Source organism: Propithecus coquereli, unplaced genomic scaffold (assembly GCF_000956105.1).
Source record: "Propithecus coquereli isolate 6110/MARCELLA unplaced genomic scaffold, Pcoq_1.0 Scaffold167, whole genome shotgun sequence".
NCBI lineage: Eukaryota > Metazoa > Chordata > Mammalia > Primates > Indriidae > Propithecus > Propithecus coquereli.
In genome coordinates, this window is record NW_012141302.1 from 790,724 (window position 1) to 803,995 (window position 13,272).

At 40.1% G+C, this 13,272-nt stretch overlaps 1 pseudogene across 1 annotated transcript; it reads right to left on the reverse strand.

Annotated features, from left to right (window-relative positions):
* Window positions 1-7,150: 7,150 nt before the first annotated feature.
* LOC105808082 lies at window positions 7,151-8,121 on the reverse strand (annotated as a pseudogene). Its single transcript, XR_001137361.1, has one exon. The product of XR_001137361.1 is annotated as a carbonyl reductase [NADPH] 1 pseudogene (transcript).
* Between the last annotated feature and the right edge of the window lie 5,151 nt (window positions 8,122-13,272).

Sequence of the window (13,272 nt, forward strand, 5' to 3'; positions counted from 1 at the left end):
TGTGAAACAGGTGCTTCCCTGCTTCCGCTGTTCAACACCGCGCCCAGTCATCTGCCCTAATTCTCAGCTGTCTTATTAATAAAACAACACATGGCTGCCCAGGGCCATTCTAAGCCTGCTGCACTATGTGAGGCCTCGCGCCTCCAAACTATTCCTTCCCCGATCTGGGTGCAAACTTCTGTGAATCCCATCTCCTTCTTTCAGTTCTCAATTCATACAAAGTAACGCACAATGGGGTTTTAGAATGGAGTATTGAAGAAATGTGACATTATCAACTTAATATTCCAATAAGAGCAGTAGTTGGTGCTGACTGGTATAAAATGTTTCCAAAGTCCTTTGCTGTGACACTTCTCACATCGCATTGACGTTATGGCATGCCTGTTTTACCCTCAGCTAGACTGTGAGCTTCTCAAGTAAAGGATTTCATCTTTGTATCCTCTAGCACCTAGCATGGTTCTTGACTCCATAGTGGGTGCTCAACAAATATTCTGAGTGAGAAGAATAAGTGAAATATTCTCCACTGATAAAAGCTAGTGTTGTATATCACACGCACACCAATCTGTACCAGAGCTTGGGATAGAATAAGAAAGGAGCATCAACCTTCTGATCACAGAAACCTCAGCCACAGCAAGCCTAGGCCTTGGCAGGAATGGAGGGGTGCCTCAGAGCGTCTGCACCTCTTAGGAACTGAGCAGCTGAATTATAGATACTGAAAGACGATGTTGTTTAGTACCATAAGGGCATTTATTTAAAGAAAAATGTCATTCACATTAAGCTAGCCCTCTAATCATTGAACACAGGGAAAATTTAAAGCAATGATGTACCATTTCTTTAAGTTTATTATTATTTATTACAGATCTATTGGTCCTCTAAATTTCCCAGACTACATAATCTTATAAGTCAACAACCAAAAGAGGTTTAGGAAAATTAATCATGTGAAGGTCTCTGCATTCAATTTCTTTTCATGCCACAGTACCCTTAACAATAAATCTTGAACGTGATCTATTTGCATATTCTCCCTGAACAGGCAGATAGCTTTTGGCAATTTTTGTTTGATTTAGGAAATGCCTAATATTTTTTTTTGTCAGCCTGTCTTTTGTGAAGATGGAGGTACGTTTTTTATGTTTATTTTCAATTACACTTGGGAATATAGCCATCATGGCTAAACTAAGCGTACTGCAATTTCTAGATGTTTGAATCAATATCAAGCTCAATAATTCAGTTTTAGTTGAGGTTGGCTATCCAATTCATGCAAATCTCTGTTGATCACACTAGTTTATACAAACCCAGACATTCAATTTATCACCAAAACAAGTATGACAAGGACAATATCACAGATAGAGATTGTTATTTTTTTCTCCTAACTGTGCTGCTTCTCCTTGTGTATATTGATTTAAATCCTTATAATAAATCATCTTCAATGTCACTTTGAGTTGAAAACAAGTGTTTTTATCTGACTATATTCCCTGATAATACAAATACATAACATTCTGAATACTATTTAATCTCCTACAGTTCAGACAAATTTATAAGACAGAGTTTTGTGGATCTTAACTTTTGGATCTATGCAACTGATTTCTTCCCCCTTATATTTCCAGTTCACTAGTGAATCATCCTACAGTGCCCCTCACTGCAAGCAACAGGAGCAATGTACAGTCCATTTCCCTCTCTGCAGTTTCGCTCTGGGTTCCATGCAACGGGTACGGAGGCTCTGTCTTAGCATTTGCCAGATAAGCATTTGCCTCCTTCCTCCAGACCAGAATTTTCTTGATTATTTTTCCTTTATTTAATCAAAGTGAAGCAAAAATTGTAAGCCATCAAAAAGAAATCGGTCAAAAAATTGTACTTTTCTTTTAAGCCCTACAAAATTCAGTGCCAAGTAAGGGTTTTACTTTCCTAATGTGGTTATTAGACAGTGTGAAATTACCAATGTGGCTCACATCTGTGGCTTGTGTTGTATTTCCATTGGATAGTGTTGCTCTAAATGTTAACATATCCGGCCTCTTCTCTGCCCTGTCCTGGAAGGTGGAATTCTTTAAACTGTCCAAAGAGCCCTGAGATTTAGAACTGGCCAGTTCTGACCAACAGAACTGGTCCCTCTGTTGTTGGGCAGAGGGAAGAGGAGTTGCCCCAACTTGTAACCAAACCAGCATAAACACAAAACTCCCTGGGCGATGTTTGAAGTGTAGAGATGGGAGTATCTCTGAGCCCTTTTATTACTTTCCATGGGACAGAAACTCTGGCCCCATTGTGGATCCCATCACTCTGCTACATCAGTGGGGACATCGAGGAGAGGGGCAGCCTTCTTTTTCAGAAATATAAAAAGCAAATAAGCAGAATCACTAAACAAAGAGGGAGGCACAGGTAGGACCTTTGCCAAAGTCACGTGTTCCTCCTTGACATAGATCTAACCTGCGTCTTGGAAAGCGACTCAGATGTGAGTAAACCCAGCCAGAGAAGAAGAAACCATCTCCACTGTCAGCTCGTGGTACCCATTTCTACTGCAAATAGAAATGGTCACGTGGTGATGAAGCGAAACTCAGGCCCCCATCAAAAAGGGTTTTTCTAAGTGTCTTCCATAAAAGGTTCACTGACTTCCCAGGCTGAAGAGGCTAGTGCTCTGTCATTTTTAAATTGGGCTCTAAACATGTTGCTGAGAAGAAAACAGTGCATCCATCTTAGGAGGTTTACAAAAATAGCCAATTACCCAGATTACCTGGGGGAACTTTTCAAAAACCACAAATCTCTGGGCTCCATCCCAAGTCCCTCGGGAAGGATCTCTGGCAGTGGGTTGATGTGAACCCACGGCCAGAGCCTGCACAATGCCTACCCTTCCTTCTAGGCAGAGAGAAACTCTTACAGGAACAAAACCAAAGGGCAGCTCTGTCTGTCAATTCTGTGATGAATTTAGATTCTGTGGGGGAAGAAAAAGGTGAGGCGGAACATTGTGCTAAGGACTAAAATTTGAACATATGTTAAGGAATGTGTATACCATAAAACGATTCATGAATTATACTCAGTAAGCTTATAGTATATAGCATATCAAACAATATTGTTAGATACATTTAGCTTCAAATTCTATGTGTTGCTTTCACAGTGTTTTGTTTGTTTGTTTGTTTGAAGACAGAGTCTCACACTTTGATAGCCTGGCTACAGTGGCATCATCATAGCTCACTGCAACCTCAAACTCCTGGGCCCAAACGATCCTCCTGCCTCAGCCTCCCAAGTAGCTAGGACTACAGGTGCATGCCACCATGCCCAGGTAATTTTTCTATTTTTTTGTAGAGACAGAGTCTCACTCTTGCTCAAGCTGGTCTCGAACTCCTGGCCTCAAGCGATCTTCCTGCCTCAGCCTCCCAAAGTACTGGGATTATAGGTGTGAGCCACTGCGCACAGCAGTATTTTAAAAGTACACTGGTGTCCCATTACGATTCTGTCCTTAAAATTAATACCTGGGGACATGTCAGCTCCCTGTCGAAGAGCAGAAAAACCGAATAGAAGGTAGTATGATCATCTGTTGTTTTTACCCATTAGCCTCTCTTTTTCCATTGGGAAAATGTTCTTTCCTGATCCATGGGATACGCGAGGAAATGTCAGTTATAGGATCTTTCCGGACATCTGGGCACAGGAGTGAGGAAATGACCCAAGCCTTCCCAATTGTGATATTCTGTACTGTGATTGGTCCAAAGATCAAACGGGATCAAACACGATCAAATCCCCACGTAGGTGATTCCCCCTGGGATAGTTCATGTATGGATCCCGGGTGACTGTTTCTCTTCTTTCTGGGGTTTTGACCTGGAAGAACTTTGAAGCCTAGAGCTCCTTAGCATCCTTTTCATTCATTCCCAACTAAGGAGCAACCCTATTCTAGGAGAATGGGCCCAACGTTTCATAAGTATTAATATATTTTCATCTGCCTGGCCACCGTGACCAGCTCCATCAGTGGAACACGCAGGAATTTTCTTTGATGGCTGGGGTATAAGGGAACTCCTTTCTTGTCCTGGACAATATGGTGTGCCAATACGACACCCAAAGCTGCTACAGCCATGTGACTATTGAGAGAAGGCAGCACAAGAATAATGTAGTCAACACATGAAGGACAGGAGCAAAAGAAACACAGACATGGAGAGAGAGCCCTCATCAAACCTCTGCTAGGCAACCTCTAGCTTTTTAAACCATGTAACTATTTCATTATTTAAGCCAGTTTAAATATATTTTCTATTACTTGCAACTCAGAGTACTCAAACTGATACTGGATCGAGTGCAAAGAATGAGAAAATAAACGTCTAAACTATAGCCGTGGCTGAGAGGAGGAGGACCAGCAGAGGGCAGTGTGGAGGCCAGTGTGCCCGCACGGAGGTGGACGATCCTTGCCAAAGGCAAAGTGTAACTGCCCTGCCGTCCACCGCCTTACATTGCACTGCGATTTTCCTCATGGTAAAGAAACTATTTCCTGTACCCATGTCTCTATTAAAAGTAGAAAAACAAAAGATAGAAGGGAGGACAGCTGGCTTCAAGAAAACGGAGAGAAGGATCTCTGGGCCTGCTTTACTCCATTACATCAATGGTCTGATCCCTGCAGGCATTTGAGTTTAGGAATCCCGGGTAGCTGCACAACTGACTCCAGGCGGAGAGCGAGAGTGAGGAGGGGATGGGGAGTTGAACTACACTATTTCTGATGTCCTAGGAGTCTACAACTTAAAAATACAGTCTACTCTGATTATCTTCTCTTGATTTCTTTAGACTACGTTTGGTCATTTAAGTCAACTCAGGAATGTATAAAACTAGGAGGCTATCATAATCTAGAGAGTATCACCATGTCACAGTATTTTCTAATTTATTCATATTTAACCGTTTCAGATCTTTTCATTATTGAACTTACGTGGCTCTATCAAAATAGCTCATGCAACTTTGTATTCTGATATTTTTCCCCTTCAATACAACAACTCTGAACATTTACTGTGTTGCACCCACCAAGAGATGTCAGGACCTTTGTAAGAATGCTTTCAAGTATCACACCGAGAAAGAAAATAACATAAAACCCAGTTCAGATGTATCTGTTACTAGAGAGGTTTTACAAGATGAATGGTATGTGAAAGTGGGACATGAGGAAATGTAGATTTATTTGCGTTTTTATTTGACAGCATAAATTCTAGGACTAGAACACTAGGAAAAGAAAACTTAATTGTGCACTTCCCAAAAAATTAATTTTTCAAGGGTGATATAATCAGCTCTAAGACAATAATACCCAAAAGGTGGAACAATAGACTTCCATGTTACAGTTGTGCCTCTGCAGACACACCATGAGCCAGAATTTATAAAAGCCTATGTTTCCGGAACTTCCGACCTCCTGAACCAGGCCAGCCTCAACGAAGTTTTAAAATGATCACCATCAAAATCAGGTGTTCACAAAATCTTACCAACCAAAAATCCATGTGATTTTATGTAAAAGACATTGAAAGACAGGTGAACACAATCCCGGTTTTATTGATATTTTCTCTTTAGTTGAAAAGGATAAAGAATGGAACAAGGAGTAACAAGGTGAAAGAAAGAAAGAACTTTCCAACCATGACGAGGTAAAGCGATACTTGTTGAGAGCATAAACTAGGAGTTACGCTGCCTGATTTGAATCCATCTCTTTTCACTTATTACCTATGAAGGCTTGGACAAGTTACTTACCTTCTTTATACCTCCATTTTTTCATATGTGTTAAATAAACTAGAGCTGATAATAGTGTCTCATAAAATTGCAAGGATTACATGGGCTCGCCATGTTAAAAACAGAACAGCATCTGCTGTATAAGAGGGTCTCAATAAATATTACTATGTCCCCGGCACCTAAATGTCATCGTTTTGCAAAATGTCTAGTAATATCAAGTTATATTATGGGTTTCCATAGCTTGTTTCTATGAAACTGCTGATCAGTCTTAGAATTAGTTGACTTCTCCTGATAACCTGGAACTTTGTTGGAAGATTCATAACACTGATTCCCTAGGCTATTTCTCTGCAAATATTGTCTAAAGGTCCAGTTCCTAAGAATGTCTAAACAATACCTGAATTTTATAGTTTCAGATATTAGTATATTATTTTTGTTAAATGATTTCACTGTTAGACACTTACTGGCACATGCCATAACACAATGGCTGATGACCACTTTTCTCTTTTGCTTCATAACAAAACTCAATTCTTAAGACAGTATAAGAAGCTGACTTTTGGGGCTTAGGGATTTTCCTGCACAAACAGGATATATGTCAAGGCTAAAAATTGGGTTACTGTGCAAATAGGGGAAAAGTGATGAGCACATTTCTTATTATCCTATTTTTAGTTCCACTGCCTTCCACACTGCTGCCAGAGTTATATCTGAAACACAGATGGGATTCTGTTATTCTACTGCTTAACAGTCTTCCAATGGCTCCTCATTGCCTAGAAAATGTCCAAACTCCTTAACAAGCCCAAGGCTTGAGACAGTCTGGTCCCAGTCTGCCATTGTAAGCTCATCTCTACTCATTCCCTCCTCTATATCCATGCTCTGATTTCTTTTTTTTTTTTTTTAATTGTGAAAACTGTTATATTTCCAAATCTCTGTTCATCTCTCTGTATATATTTTACATCATATATAACATTACTTGTTAATGTTGTTGACCTCACGACACTTCATTGCTACATAACATATTTACACTGAAGAGATTTAACAATATTCTTGTCTCTCTTTTATGCCCCGGTGTTTCATATAAGCCCCCACTTAGGTTTCACACACTGCAATTGGTTGTTTTTCCAGAATGACTTTGGCTCTTTAAAGAGACCAAGTCAGCTGTCTTTCCCTCTGCGGTACTGTCCACATCTCCCTAAAGCCCAAGGGACAAGTCCAGCTGTGCTCATAGTTTACATATTGTCTGCTTTCTTGGTACCCACTGGCAGATGTGAGTACTTGAACCATTTATTCATCTATTGACATTCATTATTTTGAGCAATTACACATTTTCCTCTCCTTACATCACAAAGGAAATCACAAAACTTCATAGAATTAGTAGTCAACTGAATGAGTAGCCTACTCCATTAGTAGTATATTAGTGAGTACTTAGTAGAGATATTATGGTTTTTTTTATTGGATAAGAATATTTTTGACATTGTAAATGTCCTTTGAGTCAAATCAGGACAGGGTACAAAATGAGGCATACGGATGGACTATTGAGTCCAGCTCACCACTGCTCAACTCTTTTTTCTGATATGAACTGTCCATGAGGCCCCTCAGCATCCGGGGGCAAAAGGGCCAAGTACACAGGGGTCTCTGCGCCTTCTTCTGGACTTTTGGTGGCCTTGGGTCCTGCCATGTCGGTTCTAACCCAGCCTGGGCAGCAGGCATTCAGGAGGATTTTGTCTCCTTTCCTCTGCTCACTCAGTTTCCTGGCCTGGATTCTCGACAGGACTGTCACGCCAATCTTTCAAACTCCATATGCGGTGCTGGGCCAGCCCTCTTTCTGGTGCACTTCCTTCTTGTTATCTTCCACAAACCCGTTCATGAGCCCCACCAGCTCCTCCTCCGTGATGTTCTCGCTGCGGAACTTCTCCTGCAGCTCTGGGCTGCAGTTTTTAAGGGCTCTGAGACTCACCGTGCTAGACACATTCACCACTCTGCCTTGGGGTTTTATTAGAGGGAGTAACTCTGTGCAGACATCTTGGGTACCAAAAAAGTTTGTTTTCATGGTCACTTCTGCCTGAATATGGAAGGGCGTGGTATCAGCAACTTTGAAAGCGATGCCCGCGTTGTTGACCAACACGTCGAGCCCCCCGTACTCCCTGCGCAGAAAGTCGCGCAGGACGCGGATGCTCTGCAGGTCGTCGATGTCCAGCTGGTGGAAGCGCGGGCTCAGGCCCTCGGCCTGCAGCTGCTGCACAGCCGCCTGGCCCCGCGCCGCGTCCCGCGCCGTGAGCACCACGTCCCCCGAGAACTGGCGGCACAGGTCGCGCACGATGGCGAAGCCGATGCCCTTGTTGGCGCCGGTCACCAGCGCCACACGGCTGCAGGACGACATGGCTGAGCGGGGTTCGTGGGGCACCTGCACGGAGAAGGGATCAGGCCAAAGCCCTGGAGCTGCGCAGACTATGTGAGAGCCTGCGCTAGCGTGGAGGGTGCCGGGTCCATGCTCTGATTTCTGAATGCATCTTGTGCTTACCTTCTTCTATTCTTTTACTCACGCAGTTCCTAAGATTAGAATACCGTCTCCTTTTCTGGCATATTATCTCCCACCAAACTCAACTGATATGCGTCATGCTTATTTCATCTCTCACTGGCTTCCAGGCAAAATTATTTTTTCCTCCAATCTTATAAAGGCCTCATTTGAAGTAATGTGCTGGAGATACAATGGGAAATCAAAACAGACTTCATCCCTGCCTTTGTGGAGCATACAGTCTAATGAGGAGTCAGATGTTAATTAATTAATATCCCAAATATAAATTAAAATTAGGATAAGAAGAGAAACATGGTGATATGCAATAATTTAGGAATTTTAAAATGGCTTTCCTAAAAAATCTGAAGAATAGAAGTACTCCAGGTAAAGAGGGGCAGAAAAAATATTCTGATAAAAAGAATATCATGCGCGAAGGCTCTGTGGCAGGAAAGAGCATCACTGTGCAAGGGCTAGAAGACCAAAGAGGCTGGGATGGAAACATTATTGTGGAGCCTGTAGTTGATTGACCCTGGATAATCACACAACAGTGTTTTTTCTCAAACCTTAATCTACTACAATTAATCAGTCCTCCCTGTCATCTAGAGGAAGATAATGTGGGACTTTAAGAAATTCAATATGGAATTGTTAGATTTTCAATATTCTATTTAATATTGAAAACTATCTCCTAAAAACTACTTCCAGCATTCGTAAATGAAAGGTTTCCATTTTATTCTTTGCAGTTCTCTACATATTGCTCCTAACAGGCTGTTCATCAGTTACAAAAGCTGTGCCCAGCACCAAGAGTTGTCACTTCAGAAAATAAGGTAACAGCTTGTTTTTACTGGCAGGAATAAGCCAACACCCTTCTGTTGACTTCCACTGCAAGCACAACCTCCCGCCCCACTCCCCAGTATATCCTGCCGAGGGCAAATAAGCTAATTGTTGAGGAAATCAACAGCCCCAGGTTTATTCCAGGTTACATTCTTCACAAGATTTCCAGTGTCATTGATCTCAGAAAATTGAGTATATTGTTCTGAAAGTAAATTCTTGCAAAAATTCCTCAAGAGATTCATTTGCTGGAGCCTTTTCATAGTGAAAATAAGGGAGATATTTGATCTTCAGGGTTCATTACAAAAACAAGATATTTTTCCTGGGCGATGGATTCTCTGTGGTTTTTTAAAAAAAAGATAATTTTATATTTGGTTCTATGTATGTTATAACTACAGTTAGAACATGCAATGATTTCACATTTATTCCACTTATTTAACAGATATTTATTAAGCACTTACCTAATTAGGGTTCATCACTATGACAATTATGGTCACAAATATTGATGATTTATGTATTTTATTTCCTTGACTCAGAAAACTGAAGTATAATGGAAAACAAAGTAACACCTATAAGACTTGCATGTCTGTTTCATCCGCTTGATCTTCATATGTAGAAATATCTGATATTAATTTCCGCTTTGGGATTGAGGACATTACTATGCCGTAACTAATTATAGTGCCAGTCACAGACATGATAGATGGGGCAGCAGAAATTTTGAAGATGAGTCCAGAGTCAAAGCACTCCATCACTATGATAGAATCGGAACAAAACTTTCCATTCCGTTTATGTGAAGTAGGTTACAGAGTAAAGCAAAAATGTAATCAGGCTCTCTCAATTCTAAAATTAGGATTTTTGTGTTTTCACTAAATGCCTTTGTTGGAGTTTATTAACTACTCAGAACAAGAAGTCCCACAGTGACGGGGAGAAGATGGAGCCACAGCAGACAGGTCTGTGCCCTGCTTATTACTATAAAAGGAGCCATCACCTGTTTACCCACAGGCAGACTATCCCCAACTAGACATCCAAGTTCATTGTTACAGTGTTCTCTACTAAGTTCAACTTCAGGTTCTCTCTGTTCTTTTTAAAGGGAACCTTAGATGACTGTTTCCTGGATACTAAGACTCCAACTTGCTTTGCAGGAGTTCATACTTCTGTCTCCATCTGTCAGGTCTTTGAGTCCTCATAATATCAACACTCGACCTGGAATTTACGATTGTGGGGATGCTGAATTTCCTCCAAACAGAAATAGGAGAGATGGCAATATCCTTTTCCCCCATTAAATCACGGTTTCACAAATATTTTTCTTTGTGATTTTGGAGAACGTAAACTCAATATTTTATTTTCAACCAAGGGTCACCCTGCTTCTTGTGTTTGTGTGTGTATTTAGATTGACTTTATGAAAATAGTGCATTTGCAGCAGGATGACCTCTTTAAAGTAAGATTCTTAAGAATTTTGAAATTCTTATGGGTGGAAGCTGTAAAGAAACTGAAAACTGACATTTAAAACCTGCAAAAATACTCCATCTTGCAAGATACAGTAACTTCAGTTCTCTTCTAGACTTGCTATTTCTTTGTTCTTGATTATGAGTAAATGGGTACCCTTAGCTACAAGAATAAAAAGCAAATATTAATCCATCATCTTTGAGGACAACTCTGAAGCCCCATAAGCCCTTACACTGGTGTTATGAATGAGAAACTCTCAGCTCATTGTGCAGATATAAACTGGATGGAGTCCCCGCAGACACTGTTGCCTTTTTGTTGGGCAGCCAGTCAGGCAGAGAAAAATGTTTCTTTTTTCCTTTGGAACCTACTGTGTACTCTGCTTAAAAATTGTCCCTGGTTCGTGTGAAGAAACCACATTCTTGTTTGAGCAGAAACTCTTAGACAAGATGAGAAGCTGAAACCAAACAACCTGGGAAAAGTACATGCATAGGCTCCTTCAAATCAAATTGGAAGACCCAGAAGAAACTGGACAAAACCTGGCTTTCAAGTAGGAACATGCTGCTAATGTTAGCCTTGTGCTACTTCATATGCAACAACTCAGACTTTGAAGCCAGACTATGCTGATTTTAGACCATTAGGTTCTAAAGCGATTAATTTATTGAGGTGAGAGTATAAAGTCACACCTGCACCCAGCGAGTAGGGTTGGGACTTTTTGATGGCAGTGGATATCCCACTGTCAACTACCTGAGAAGAGGCAGTTCCAGGAACAGGGGAAGAACCCCTTAGACTTTGGTGAGGGCAGAAACTTTTAATTTATTTTTTTTGTCCCACAGCTATTTGTAATAAGCCTACAAGTAAACAAATTCTGTTGCTTTCCTGGTAATGAGGACCAATCTATTGTCAGCTGCATGGAAATTGACCAGGGAGCAGCCCTACCAGTACAGCTAAGCGTGGTAGTCTTGACATGATTTCCTGGGAGGAGGAGTCTGGATCTGTGGATTCTGAAAGTCACCCTACCCAGTAGCAATTGTACATTTTTTGGTGCTAAGCTTCTATTAGATTCTGTCCAAACTTACAGTAAAATAACAGTAAATACAATAAAATAGTAACTAAAATTAAAAACTCACTAGAAGGGCTCAGTAGCACATTCGAATTGGCAGAAGAAAGAACTGATAACAGGATAATTAAGATTATGCAGTCTGAAGAACATAAAAGAAGAAGGATAAAGAAAAATGTATAGAGCATCGGAGATCTGTGGGACCCCATCAAATGTGCTAATATTATATGCATAATGGCTGCCCAGAGGAGAAAGGAGGAAGAGGCACAAAGAATATATGAAGAAATAGTGGTTGAAACTTCTCAAATTGGTTGAAAACTATTAATCTTCACATCCAAGAAGCTTAACAGCTCCCAAGTAGAATAAACTCAATAAGAACCACACCTAGACACATAATACTGTCAAATTAAACTAAATTTGGCTTGAGGCTGCCTCCATACCACGAGTCCCTACATAAGAAACCACATCCTAACTTAGTACTTAAACAAACTGAAACCCTAACTTAGGAGTATATTTTTTGTAACAACAACTATCTGAGTCTTAGCCAATAACAGCAGCCAAGCTTTAGCCAATCACAGACCACCTAAGGCTCAAACCATGTTCATATAAGACAAATGCCGAGCTCTAACTAGTCAAGCTGTTTCTATACTTCTCTTTCCTATCGATAAATACTCCCTGCTTACATGGCAGAGTAGAGCTCTCTGAACCTCTTCTGGTTCTCATCAGCTGCCTGGTTCAGGAACCATTCCTTGCTTAATTAAATTCGTTTAATTTTTGTCTAAAGTTTTTCTTCCAACAATACTTAAAATTGTCAAAAGACCAAAAGAGAATGTTGAAAGCAGCAAGAGAAAAGTAACTTATGATACACAAGGGATTCTCAATAAGATTGACAGCTGATTTTTAATCAAAAATCATTGAGGCCAGAAGGCAGTGGGGTGACATAGTCAAAGTGCTGAAAGAAAAAAAAAATCTGTCAACTGAGAATTTATAGCCAACAAAACTATTCTTCAAAAATGAAGGATAAATTAATACATTCTCAGATTAAAACAAAAAAAAACTGAGTGATTGACAGTTAATTCATGACCAACACCAACCCATCTTAGATTCCTTATACCTTGTGGCCTAATGAGGACTTTATGTTTTCATTATTGCTTTTCTTTTCTTAGACATGAAACACTTGGTTCTTACTTTTTATTCCAACTAAACTAAAAATGAGACTATCTCTGAATTTTTATAGAATGTATTTTATACATCAGTGGGAATTGATAAACACTTATTAAATTTAATGTAAACAAACAGATTTAAAAGTACACCTTCTCCTATTTTGAATTGAAATGTGGATGCAATTCTGCCTCTCTGAGTCTAAGCATGTGTCTATAATATAATTCATGTTCTTCCCATAAATTTATTTACATATCCAGCAGGTAAGAATTAAATAAGGTCACTAGAAAGGTGAAAATAAGTCACTAAATATAAATATTTTCCAAAATTCACATCAAACTTTCAGTAATTCCTATAGTTGGTTAGGCACTTGAAAAATGTTCATTATTTGATACTCAGAGCTATTTGATAGCTCTGAGTATAGGTTTTGCTTATTTTTAGCAAAGATACTAAAAAAAAAAGCAAGTACTATATTCTACCTGCCCATCTGGATGTGCTGACCTCAGTCCAATTATCTTTGACAACTGTTTTCAAACAGCCTCCTCCCCTATCCCTAGAAATCCATGCCATGGGGCTCTTTGGATGTATCATTGTCTTTCTAACTCTGTGGTTC